The following is a 14,740-nucleotide window of genomic DNA, read 5'->3' as shown; positions in this document are numbered from 1 at the left end:
CGGTTTTATCCTATTTCCACACAATCCTCCCTTTTGTGTTTTAACCTGTCTGAATACTCAACTGGCATAGGTACATCTCAGGTAGCTTAGTGGTAGGTTACTCTGAGAATGGTGTACATGGTTGCGGGTTCCAATGCTGGGAGTGGTTATTATTTTACCTCTCAGAACAGGCACTGGTAGGGAAAGTTTGATTAACACACATTTAAGTGGTTGTAAGCAGGTTTGCCCTTGGTCTGCACAAAGTTAAGCAAAGGTTAAACCTGTGAAGCGCTTATCCATTTAACCGTGTTTAAGTGGCGCTTACTGTCACGCAAACCCACGCAAAACCGCTTACAACTGCTTAAAAGTGCATTAATCAACCTGCATCCAACAGCCCTTATTCTGGCCCTCAAAATAAATAACAGCCCTTACAGGTCATGAACCTGGGACCATGAACACCACAGTCACTGACTTTACCACTAAGGCATCTGAGATATGTACAAATGTTATGGTGTTTAGAATATGCATTTTACTACGGGCATTCCACACTGCTGAAAACAAATGTGGCAGTCAGTTGGTGTATATATGTATGATACATGTTAATGTTCATATGTTTGTGGAATTAAGTGTTGCAATGTGACCTGACAGGGTATATTATGGATGAGAATGGTTCTTGTTTTGTTTCTTTTTTATATTGTCCCCATACTCCATGTATACCCCTCCAGTTCACTTATTGAATATCCAACCCAGGCTCTCATTGATGCATAATTTTATTGCCCATCATTTCTCTCCCCGCCCCAATCTTCACATACACAACAACCATCCCTTCTATGGTGAATTAAGTTAATATTAATAGTTATAATAGCTGAGCTGCATGTGTTTTGTGTACACTTCAATTCCTTTGGATTGCTACTGTGTCACCAAGTGTGCTCATAGATGTTTATATATATGGCTATAGAGGTAACTATATATATATATATATATATATATATATATATATATATATAATATAAATATAATATATATATATATATATATATATATATCTATATGTATAATATATATATATATATATATGTGTGTGTGTGTGTGTGCAGACATCACTGACATGCATGCATATATATATATATATATATATATATATATATATATATATATATATATTTAGTATTAATTTGTAACAGTTATACATATGTGGACTTGTATATGTTGATTCACAAACTATAGTACATTGCAATGTACTGTACATGTGTACACAAAGTGACTGTCCCGTTTGTGGTCAGTACTGTGGAATGCCTATAGTATAAGGTGTAGTCTAAAGACCATAAAACATGTATACAGCTCAAATGGCTTAGTGGTAAGTCCCATGACTGTGGTGTGCATGGTCCAGGGTTCACTGCCTGCGATGCTTTAAAAATGTTTTTACTCCAGAATAAGGCTCATTTAAGCAGTTGTAAGCATGTTTAAAAGTGTTTGTGTGACATTAAAGCAGCAGTTAAACAAACTTTAAAACTTATAACCTGTGCACGTAAACACGGCCACATCTGCTAACTACTCAGGATATATACATTTCAGTGAAGTAACATCTTACTATGTGCTTACATAACATTACATTTTCCATTGACTTTACCCTCCAGCACACATGGGTATATATATGGGTGTTTCAAATGTTTATTATACTGAAGAATACTACCTAGATATGCAAGCTGTGGTTAAGGTATACTTTTTAACATGAAAAACATCTCTGACTTTATTGGGATTTGAACCAGGAATGCACAGATACTATGCAAATGCTGTAGCCATTACACTATTGACATTAACGTTGCTTCTGCCTATTTCCTATTTAGATGATTTCTATGTATAAGCTAGGCTAAGCAAAGGGCGGAGGCGCCCAAACCCATTGAGCTTCACTTACTCTTGAAATAAAAACATAACAAATGAAATGAGAGACTATAAATTAAATTCTTAACTACATTAGGCATAGACCCTCACTGACGCACTTCATGAGAAACCTTGATGTGTGAATGGGTAACAGAATATACACCCCTGGGATCATGTCCCCCAGAACCATACAGCCAGGGGGTGAGGGAGCCCCTCCAGTTTTATAGCTGCAAGACCTGTTGGGGAAATTGAATGGTGTTGATCTTTCATGTTAACATTCCCTCTTTAGGTCACTAAGTGCCTCTATTACTCTCTGCCACCGCAGTCCTCAACGGCTTCCTTCAACTCTGCCTGGAATCACTTCATTGGCTATGCTTGACAGAGGCTTAGTTACTTCAATGGTGCGGAGAAAGCCAACACACTGTAGCTATGCTTCTGAATGCCCTTGGGCAGATAGCCTACTACCAATCTGTGAACCTCTAAAGTGCAGGCCATCACAGGCATAATATGTGAATAAACAAAGCTTTCAGATCTCAATATACAGTGAAAAATCACCATGTAGTCAGACAACAGTTAAGTACAGCAAGAACATACAGAACACTGATACTTAATCACTCCAAAAGCCTATCTTGGAAGCTAGAAGACTTGTATAAGTTTAAGGCTTTCTATTGCTTACCAGTAGGTTACCTACAGGAAAGATGAGAAACAAGCACAGATGGGTAACATGCATGCAACAATACCATACCGGCTTGCATGTGTCAGCCTTAGGCTTTGGAATACCGCCCAAGGCTATTGGTGCCCCCATTGTGCCTTTTTAAGCAAGTCTCAAAGGTGATTCCCACCTCCATAAACATCACAATAGCAAAATCATTAAGGGTTATGCTACTCAACGCCAGGGGTTGTAATCACAACATGCATGCACTCACTGCACTCCTCTGTATGGACAATGTCGACATCTGTGCAGTAACTGAGACCTGTTTTAAGGCTCCTGAGAGCACACCAGCACTACTGGACTACAACCCATACCACACATTTCGGCCAGAAAACATGGACTGACACAGACATGGAGGGGGTGTATCCATATTCATCAGGGATACCTACACCTTCAGGTTAGTGGGGAAGCATGATACCTCTGAGATCATCCATGTGCAGCTAACTTCAGCCACAACTGCAGTGCAAACTGTGGCCTGCTACAGATCACCCTCCATGACCCAGGACCACCACTCCTCCTACCTGGAGACAGTGGAAAACTTGACAGTCCTACCGAACACCCTGGTATTGGTCGATGTCAACTACCCTACCATTACCTGGGAAACTTACTCGAGTACTCACTTCCAGGCCCAGCACTTCCTGGAATTTATCACCTCATATGCCCTGTGTCAGATAATAGACTCCGTAACGAGAGGTGGAAACAATCTTGAAGTGGTAATCACCAACATGGGCGACAGGTGCACCACAGCAGAGGTAAACCGGTCACTGGTTAGATCTGACCATGGACTATTCACTGATGATTTCCACACCCAACCATCTCCTCCACCCAAGAAAACCACAGTGAATACCTTTCCTACAGCTAAATTCACACTACTAAAGACAGAGGTAGGAGGTTTCACAGTCCCCACGCTAAGGGAAAACACTGCTTGAGATACAGAAAGATTTACAAATGCACTCTTTAAGCACCTACAAGGATGTATGGATCATGCCATCACTGGTAAACCAAGACTCGCTCCTCCTAGACAAGGACACCAGTCTGGTGGACCCCTGCAATATACAGGCTATACAACAGAAGTAGGACAGTAGTCCAGAAAAACAGCAAAACCCAGAAGGGCAGACATCCGTGACCAGTATTAGTAAGAAACATAGGTCCCTCATGAAATCATCCAAGGCTAACATCAACAGGAAAATAGGCAGGGATTCAAAAGATAAACACAAAGCCTTCTTTGGCTATGTCAAGGATCTAAGTGGTAACACACAGATTTGCACTGTGACGGTGCAATATAGCACAAAATATACTGACCCTACTGATATCGCCAACATCCTTGCAGATACATTCAGTGCAAACTTCACCCCGTAAAGAGCCCACAATACCAGGAAAGTACAGTTTCCCAGACATCAGAGACACACAGGTGGAGATGGCCCTATCAGACCCGCAAACACAGCATCAATGGAGGCAGATGGTGTCCTAGACTGCATCTTGTAAACACTACAAGACAAACTAACCCCCCACCTAATTAAGCTTTTCAGCCTCAGACTCTACACAGGCTACATGCCCATACAATGGCACATAGCAACATTTATTCCACTCCACCAAGGTGGAAACTCAACTGACCATGGTAACTACCACCCCATAAGCCTGACTAGCCTGGTCTGCAAAGCTATGGAGTGCATCCTCATCGCACTCATTGACAAAGACATTGGTAACCTCCAAACACTTGACCCAACCCAGGTCAGCTTGGTTGAGTGCAGATCATGCCTACTGAACCTGTTTGACATCTTACAGACAGTCAGCAAGACGTTAGATGAGGGGAGAGGTTGTTCACACATAGTACCTGGACCTCGCCAAGGCTTTTGACACCATTCCCCACACAGGTATTATTGATAACCTCACCAGCCTGTACATAAACCCATACATCACAGGATGGGTTGCCAACAGGCTTACACACAGAACCCACAAGGTAAGACTAGCAGCCTCCAGGTCCAACTCTTAACCAGTCACAATTGGTGTCCCACAGGACTCAGTCCTGGGACCCCTACTGTTTTACATATACCTCTCAGAGGTACAGGCAAACACAGGTGGACTATGGCAGACCATGTTTGGCAATGACTGCAAACTGGGAGCCATAATTGACAGTCCAGCTGACACAGACATCCTTCAAGGGGCCTCACAGAGACTGACACAGGGTGTCAAAGTCATGGACTCCAGCTAAGTGCCACAAACTGCATGGTCATTCAATTTTGGAAAAACTAAACACCCACATATTAACACATAAGTGGCAGCCACTTTAATACAGATGAGGTAATAGGGTATCTGGGAACTAAGGTAGATAGTGATCTCTCCTTTGACAATCATATCTCCAAAGTAATTAGGACATCCTTCTATATAGGCCATCTGATTTCTAAAGGGTTCGCATTTAGACATACTGAGGTTATAGTGCCCCTTTGCTCATCACTCATCAGTCCCATCATAGAGTATAATAACCCATTTGGGCTGTACCTCAGAAGACACTTCCAACAGCTGGAAGGTCCACGAACATACCTTGCCAAGAGGATTACTGGTCTCAAACATATATCCTATGCAGCCAGACTGAATAAGCTCCTGCTTTACTCAGTGGCATCTCGTTTACCCAGAGATGATCTCTGCTGGCCAACAAAGCCATGTCCAACTCAGGCTTAATGGATATGCTCCACCTATGGGAATCCATGTCACAGGGAGCCACACGCTGTAGTGAGCTAAACCTTGCCACAGCAATAACTAGAAGATGCTGGAGGGACAGATTCCTGTCACAAAAACTCACCATGCTTTGGAACTACATCCCTAATTACATTATACAGAGCCCCTCTCTAACACTCCTCAAGAGAAACCTTGAAGAATGGATGTGGAACAGTAGATACACCCCAGAGATCCCACCATTGGCTCTGCTCCACAGAGGGACAGTTAATTAATTAATTAATGGAGTGGCAAAAGCTGACACATTTTGGCTAGGCTTATGAATGCCCTCAGGCAGTTAGCCAAGTACCTACCTATGAATCTATACATACAGTATCAGCACATGTTGATAGCTTAATTTACTGTTCAGGTATTGACTTACCTTGTGCCAATAGTGGTTGTGTGTGCAATAGTCGAGGGCTGCCTATGTTGGATGCACACAGCAGACTGCCTATACATGACAATTTACAGGTAGTCTTATGTGTGTGCCATCCATTTTTACTGTGTGTGCAAGTGGTGAAAGGTGTCAGTCCCAAGGTGCCTATACTGTCAGTGTGTGTGCTATACATTCCCTCCTTGCCAAGGCATGGGCATACTGGGCACACCTCTGTCTGCTTACTGGGGCTGGCTCAGGGTGTTCGTGGTCTGAGTACCTCTGTGCCTGTGGGGCCCTTGGCAATGGTGGTGGGTTATGAGGGCCTTCACCATTCTGTCCCTGCTGCAGCTGTTTCCGCAGGATCATATTGTGTAGCATGGCACATACTATGAAGATGTGGGCACAAGTGCCTGGAGAGTACTGCAAGACTCCACCAGATATATCCAAGCAATGGAACTGTGATTTAAGCATCCCAAACACATGCTCTATGATGATTCTGGTTTGTGCGTGTGCCTCATTATGGCGTTCTTGCATGGGTGTGTGTGCATTTCTGATGGGAGTCATCATCCACGGTTCCATTGCATAGCCAGCATCCCCCACCAGGTGCCCATATGGTATGTCCCCCCTGGCAAATATCTGATACAGCTGTTAGGCATGCCAGATGTGGGATTCGTGATAGCTTCCAGGGCTGCCAGCACACACATCCATGGTAATGCCCTGGGCATTGCACATGACCTGGCAGTTGATGGAGGGGTATCCCTTGCAGTTTATGTAATGCCTACCCTGCTCACCGGATGGTGACTTGATGTGTATGTGCGTGCAGTCTATTGCACCCAGTACCTCCGGGTATTCTGCCACACAGTGAAAGAGACGTATATTGCTGGCCAACTCCTCCTGCATTTGGGTGAAGTATATGTGCTGATTTTCATGTGGTAACATGGCATCCAGGAACTGGTGAAGTACCCTGGATGCTGATGCCTGTGAAATCCCCATTATATCCCCAGTTGGCCTTTGAAAGGTACCTGTAGCTAGTATTCTCAGGCTTACACATACCTTTGTATCCACTGGGATGGGTTCCCCTCTGTTTGTTCTGGCTATGAGGCGTGGCCGGCACAGCTCCACAAGTTGCTGTAGGGTGTCCCTGTCCACCCTGTAATGCTCTACTATCTCCAGATCATGTAGCCCCTGGTAGGTTACCCTTGGTCTGAACACTCTTCTCCTCCTCTGGTGCCTGGGGTGGTTGTGAGCATCATCCTCCACACCACCTTCAGTCTCCAACACATGCTGGTGGATCAAAGCTATGGCAGCCCCTAACATGTACATATTAAAAGTTCCCTGTCTGTATACACCAATGGTGCAGAGTGTATGGGAATACACAAGTGTGTGTGAGGTGCTTTCACACTTTATACTATTGTGCTATGTATGCTGCATTGGGTGTGTATGAGCAATTCCAGCTGCAGGGTATCTTAATTATGGATTTTACAGTGAGTACTGCAAGTGTGGGGCCTTTAGTGTGGAGTTATGCTTGCCTGCCTTGATTAATCTGTTGCCCTTTAATCCATTTTTATACCAGGATCCCCTCCCATTATCAGGCATGCTTCCACCTGCCATCTTTCTTGCTTTTTACTTTCTCTACCCAGTCATGTGTTGCAAAATGTGTCTTGTAGCTGATATAATGCAAATATGCTTTGTTCTGCTGTGACACTTTACTGTTTTCTTTGCAGTGCAGCCCCTCCCCTTTCCTGTTCTGCAGGTAGCTGCCTGCAGCCTTGTTAGCTGTTGTCAATGGCCCAGTGTAGGCTCCCAGGTGTTAGTCATTTGTACTCCAATTTCCCTGCTGCAGTATTTCCTTATTCTTTTCCTATATCCTTCCTGTTTCATCTCCAGTGCACGCCGTGCAAACCCATTTACCATGTTTAAGCACGTTTTAATCATCGTTCACATGCACACTCAGTTACCTTGTGTGCTCTCAGCTAAGCAAAGCTATAGCCAGTTCAACACACACCTTTCCTGCAGCTTTGCTTAGCTACGGGACACCGGATTAGCAATACTCCAATCTGCTTACAGCAAAGGTGACACACCCCTCTCTTGATGTCGTTTATATCTGAAGGGCACACCCCGGTGTTATAACGCTATGCTGTGAGGTGCATCGTTACACCAGAGGGGAATCTGTGATTCACTATTACGCCTCTCATTTGCATGGCATTGCCTACTAACTCCTAGCTACCGCGCAAAACACTACCACAAACCCTTAGCAACCCTTGCACCATGGTGTCGTGTAACATGCCTGCCATTGACTATTATGGGGAAATCATGATATGTGTTACATTGCAGTTATATTCTATATTTTTCTATTTTCCTTGCGATCCGGTTTGCACGCCGCTGCCCTGTGCTTAAACTTCGTGATAGTGCGAAAAATGAAATTAAATGCTCTTTTTTATATTTTGTACATGATTTTTTATGCCATTAACATATATTAACAATATAATACACGTGTTTGGCCGGCTGTCATGGCTCCGATTTTATGTTTGCAAAAATGTAAACCGTTTTTTACGGTTTACATTTCTGCATGCTTACACTATGCCTACACTACTACCTTGATCGCTAAATACCTTCATTTCCATGCTACACTGCTGCAAATGGGGTAATTAGCATACAGGGGCCGGGAGCTGTGCGGGCATAACATATGCAGGTAGTACACATGGAAACAGCTCGTACATGGATCACTCGCTGGCCATATTTGGTGTTGGAATGCCAACGCTATGCCTGCTCCTGGCTCAAGCTTCATGAATCCCGGGGAGTAACTATTGCATTTGTAATATTTTGTAAACAACTTTCAATATCTCAGCAACCACTCAAGTTACACACATACTGTCAGCAGCATTTTATTCATCTAGTTGAGAACTTTCACGTGGGACTAAGAAGATCTGTCTGTGTTACTTCATTGTTGAGATATTTAGAAAAATGTGAAAATTATATCTGTATACATTATAAAAACAACAGTTATGTCTTTCCCTGTATTAGACAGATGTCAATTATTAATGCATTTAAGTTTGCATTGTTTAAGTTTTACAATTACATTTTTTAAAACCTTGTATGTGGCATAGTTTAGTATAGACTATTCAGGAGGCACTGGGGGTGTTATCAGAGCCCATTGAGACTGTGTTCTTGGCTTTAGTGAGCACAGCCAGTACATGCTCCATAGTTATAGGGATGGTTGGGGTGCGGGTGTAAAGTTGGAACTGAATTTGTCCACTAATCAATTCATTATATTGCCAGACACTGAGAATGTGGCACCATTCGCTAGTACATCAGTGCACTGCATTGTGCTGCCCTTGGAGGCTATCTTATCCTCAAAGCTGACTTTGACCTAATTAGCCCTCTTACAAACCTATTTAGTTTGATAAGAGTTCTTATCTTTATGGGAATTACCCTTCCTGATTTTTGCCACATTTTTTCCTTTTGTTGTTTATCCTATGTCACCTGGGGAGTATGTTTCTGGGGCTACTTCTGGGTTTACATCAAATAGGAACAATGGCCTCTATGCAGCCATCACTGTGGTTGTACAGAGTCTCTTAGAGCAATACAGGGTAGGCTGCTGGGTTGTTGGGTTTTGGGTGGCAGGTTGGCATAATGGTTAAGGCATTTGCCTTATAGACATAAGGTGCAGGGTTTGATTCTCACATGGGGTAATTGGCTAGGCTTAAAATGGCCCACAAGGGTAGTTATCCTAATACTAATCTATGAGCCTATGAATCTATGAACCTATGAGAGGCACTGAATTTTCACAAATCATCACTTAATAAATGGTAGTTTGCACTTCAATAGTTCTTAACAGTTACTGGTGTTACTGGGGGTTATGGAGTTGATTTTGATTTTGAAGGAGACACATTTATGGTTGGATCTTACCAGGTAAGATGAGACATTGGGGAGGTGGGCTGCAGCATTCTTCCATATTTGTGAGTACAAGGTCCAGTATGTTGGAGCCTCTAGTGGGGATATTCATATTTTGGCAAACATGTTTGTATCTACAAAGTCCAGGAATCTCTGTATCTGTAGATTTGAGGCTGTGTAAGATTCCTAGTTTGAGGAGGTATAATTTAATTCTCCCATGAGTTGAGTGTTCGATTAAATTGTAGTTATCTCCTGTAGGTCCAAATTTACATTGTGGATGGTGACCTATAGCTGGCTAGGGTATGGTATGGGGTTTTGTTTATGGTGATCTGCATGTGGAAGAACTCTCGTGCATCATCCTGTTTGACCAACCTAGAGGTATAGAATAGCAATGAACCAGAACTTCAGCTGCTCTTCTCAATGCACCAAAGCACAAATGCCAAAGTTATAGTAAACACTCTCTTTAATACACAAATAAAAGGTTAGCATTTTATTTTAAAACTGTGTTAAACTTCATCGGACATCATAAAAATTACATCACATCCTTATATACTACAATCTTTCTTCCCATTGGGTATTAACACAAATTCATTTTCAGCCAACTTGCCTAGACCATTTTGTAGCTGCACTTGCCACTTTAATTCTTTCAGCTCCAAATGTATCCCCCATACTTTCTTGTCATCTGTAATGACATGGTCTATAAGTGGCAAGTGCAGTGACAAGCTGACAGCTGGCCGGGCATTAATGAGCATAGCTCCATTGCCCCAGTGTTAAAATTAAAAGCTTTAAAAAAAAAGAAAATTGTTTGATAATAACAATATAGATTTAGGAGTTTTATTTATTATATATATTATATATAAACTGTTCTAGGATATAGGGGCATCAGTATGTCTCACAATGGAGTCCCCTATGATGAGAGTCCTGGGAAGTGTGTTTGCTTGTGGTGTTAGGTGTTATTTTTCCTGAGTGCCTTTGGGCTTGATGAGGCATAGCTTTGCCAACTAGTGGTCTAGGCGATCTCTGTTGTTTAGGAAGATTGCTTATAAGTGCCTCAGTATGAGTTAGTGTGTGTGTGTGTGTGTGTGTGTGTGTGTGTGTGTGTGTGTGTGTGTGTGTGTGTGTGTTTGTGTGTGTTTGTGTGTGTTGTGTTCTGTCTGAGGATGGTGTCGTTTGACTTTGACAATCTGATGTGCACTTGTATACAAGAGTTTAACCTTCAGTGTTATTATGTAAAAGTACCTGTTGCTTAGTAAGTCTGTTTAAGGATTAAATGGTAGTGAGTAAACATGAGACAGTTGCTACATTGTCTTAAGGAGCCCACATCCACCAAACTGGCTACAGAGAAGTTAGGAAATTGCATATCCATGCTGTTCAGTCCTTTGATTGGTCAGATAAAGGGGGTGGTGTATTGGGATTAGAAGGCTATTAAGGATGATTTGTTGGTTGGTGCAGACTAATATGGGTGCTTTATTGGGGCAGATTATGCTAAGCAATGCTAAATTCTATTAACTCTAACATTTACACAATACTGAATTCTACTAAATATAAAGGTATTGCCTCTCGGCACTCAGCTGTCTGCTCTAAGCTTGTTGACATGCAAGGTATTTACTCTGTTTACTGCCTTACAGGGTACAGTTTTATGGACAATTCTATAGGGAAAATTTGCTTTTTACTGTAGGTGTTTGCTACTTGTACAGAGCACTGCCAACTACCACTGTGTGGTGAATATCTCCATGGAAACATGCCACATTTATAGCAGCACAGAAAACACAGAACACTAACTAATGAGCCCCCTGGCCAATAAAACAAGTACCCTATGAGCCCTTTTGTGTGTTTTCCAACTCAGATCATGCAAACACCTCCTGCCCCAAGATGAATAAACCTAGTCCTCCTAATGTAAAAATATAGTAGAAGATACCCACAACTGCAGTGCTACCACAAACCAGTTAAACAACTAGCTGGAAGTCCCTTGCTGAAGGTGATTTCAAGCAGTCTTACAGCAGCAGCGGTGAGAGCAGGATCTATTTTTCTTACAAAAATGCATGAAATGTACAAATAACTACAGGAAACAGTAGCGGTCACTCAAAATAGTTTAAGCAAGTGCTATTTAGCAACCAAAAATACTGAGATTTGCCTGTATGGTACTGTATACAAGTAAAACACTTCTGGAACACAGACTAGGATGCCATGCTTTTCTGAACTGTGAGAAGGTTTATTCAAGAGCAAAACTGGTTATTGGGTGGGCACTCAGTATCATGAATCAGTGGAAAACAATGGGTGGGAAGAGTGCTTAAATAGCTTATAAAACAGACAATAACAATGAAAGAGGGGAGGGCAGGACTTTGGAAATCAAACTGCTATAAGGGGTAGAAGCCAAAGACGCATTCCAATAAAACAACAGGAAAAGGGTAGGAGGGTTGGGAAGATTCATGGGTGATGCAGGCTAAGGGAAGGTTGACAAAATTCATGGAAGATGTAGGGTAGCTAGAGAGGGATGCAATTAAATAAAACCAATATTGGAGCTCTTTCAGAAACTTTAGCTTAATGTCTTATTGGAGGTGGGGCAGACACAAAGAACAGGGGAAACAAAAAGGCACTGAAGTGCAACTTTAAGCAGGTAAATGATAAGCAGAATATAAAACTCTAGGAGTAAAAACTAGAATATCAACTGAAAAAGCACTGAAGCACAAATCCTGGATCACAGTACTCTCACTACTGCAATTCTACTACAGTTTAAGGCACCAAAGTATGCATAGATTTACCAGTAACACTGTTTTTGAAAACAAAATGCAGTAATCAATGACTAAATAAGGATAAATTCTGGTAGTAGTTCACAATAGTTCTGTCATAACTGTGAATGGAACTAGAAGACTAAAGCCTAGCAGGGTTTACAATACAAACAATTAGCTTTTACAAGTATTTCTGTGTGTGGAGATAGAAGTGCGATTCAGTGTAGAAACACATTCTTCCTACAAGTGCAAATTAAGGTACAAGTCTAAGGTCCCAAAACAAACTAAAAATGCAGATACCTTGTTTTGGCTAAACATGGAAAAAAGCCGAACATTACAAAGAAGTATCACCCTATAAGTGCAACTTAAATATTTAAGCAGAATTGAAATAAAACCTTTTTTCTCATTCATTTTGATGAAAAGCTAGTTACTCACAGTTCAGGACTTCACACCCTTTTCTAAATCTTCATAAAAGACCCTGGTTTGGGGTAGCTGCCAGTTAGAGAGGGATCCAATCAGATAAAGCCAGTATTGGAGCTCCTTCAGAAGCTTTACCTTTAATGTCTCAGTGGGGGGTTGGAGCAGAGACAGAGAGGGGAGAAGAAATGCACTGGAATACAACATCTCTGAGCTACAGGTCAATGACCCCAGACATGTTATAATTTCAGAAACTGTAGCTTAATGTCTCAGTGGGGGATGTGACAGGCACAAAGAACAGGGAACTAGAAAGGCACTAGAATGCAATTTTAAGCAGGTAAATAGTAAGGAGAATTTAAAATTGTAGGAGCAAAACAGGAGTATTAACAACTGTAAAAGTGCTGAAGCACAAATCCTGGAGCAGAAAAATCAATTATCTCACTACTAAAATTCTACTACACCTTAAGGCACCAGACAATGCAGAAATTTATCAATAAAACTGTTGTGAAAAAAATGCAGTAATAAATGACTAAATAAGGCTTAAATCTGCCAGTAGTTCACAGTTCTTCCACAACTGTGAATGCAACTACAAGACCAAGGCCTAGCAGGGTTTAAAATACAAATGTCTACTTTAAGCTATAAGAATTAGGTCCGAGACCAAGCTAAAAAAGTGCAACTACATTTTTTTTTGCCTAAAACAAGGAAAACAAAGCAGAAGAGTACAGATAAGTATCACCACACAGGTCAGTGTAAAGTGCAACTTTAATATTTTAGCAAAAAGGAATATCAAATAGGGATTATTCAAGCAGGTGAGGATTAAAAAGACACCATATAAATCGAATGAAGAGTTCAGGGAATAATAGCAAAATGTGCCAAAGGAGAAAAAGACAAACATAAAACCAGAAACAGCAGTGATAGAACAAAGGAAAAGGAATTGAGAAGACATGGTGGTTCTGATTAATGACAGAAATTGTAGGAATTAATCTAGCTTAAAAAAGTGGTATTTGTGGAAAGGAAGGTGGATGTAAATGGGATATTTCAATAAAAGGCATACTCTCTTTGCCATGTTTTTATGTTATACTTGGCCATTGTCTGGACTATTGGGTGCTGTTTTTGCTTACTATAGCTGGCCTGAAGACTATACTTCAGTTTGTGCCTGTGGAAAGCAACAGTATCCAAGTCACTTGCCCCTGCCACCCATTATCACTTATGTGTGTGATGTTGCACATGAACATCAGTGCCATCAACACACAATGTTAAGGATGAAAAGCCCCTACTACTGTAAGCTGCATCAATCATGAAAGTATGAAATTTTCGTACTATACCATACTCCACCTATAATAAAATGCTCTGCGCCTTCCTTTTGGTCCTGATGCATTATTAACATGCAGTAAAATGAATGTGAGCACCCACTGTAGAATAGTGTGTGTGTTGTACCTTTAAGAAGCATTTCCAAGGACAGCACATGCATATAAATAGCAAGCATGTGCTAGCTTCAGTGCCATTGTGAGCGTGCAGCCAGAGTATGAGCATGTACGAGTGTGATAGCTGGTTAGTTTACAAGTTTATCTAAGTTAAAGTTACTAAGCCTCAATCCTGATGTCTTTGTACGTAATAAAGCTGCTTGAACAGAAGTCACAGATGTTTGTCTGTTTTAGCCTGACCAGACGAGTGACACCCACTACATTCACATTAGCTACAAAAGAACATGGTCACTCATCACATTCACATCAGCCACAAAAGAACATGGACACCCGCTGCATTCACATCAGCCAGAAAAGAACATGATCACCCACCACATTCACATCAGTCACAAATTCCTAGCAATATTGCAACTACTCAAACCTGCTGCCTTTTTCCAGTAACAGTGCTGAGTTAGCCTATGAACCTGTCACACAAGTTCTTTAAAGTTAACTTATTGAGGCCAAACTGCACTGAGCATTAGTGAACAGTATGCATATAAACACAGGAAGTTAGACTGCCATATATTGAAAACATATAACATTTGCATGAATTTGTCATTTTTAACCAGAACACTAA

The 14,740-nt window shown here is 41.6% G+C and overlaps 1 protein-coding gene across 2 annotated transcripts in view; it reads left to right on the top strand.

Moving 5' to 3' along the window:
- PLPPR5 (phospholipid phosphatase related 5) overlaps positions 1 to 14,740 on the top strand; it is a 3,295,121-nt gene that overhangs the window by 3,007,419 nt on the left and 272,962 nt on the right. The window lies entirely within an intron of this gene.

Source organism: Protopterus annectens, chromosome 10.part0 (assembly GCF_019279795.1).
Source record: "Protopterus annectens isolate FY-2018-M chromosome 10.part0, PAN1.0, whole genome shotgun sequence".
In the NCBI taxonomy this organism is placed as follows: Eukaryota; Metazoa; Chordata; order Ceratodontiformes; family Protopteridae; genus Protopterus; species Protopterus annectens.
The sequence above is the reverse complement of the archived record's forward strand: the minus strand, read 5'-3'. Positions and strand labels throughout refer to the sequence as shown.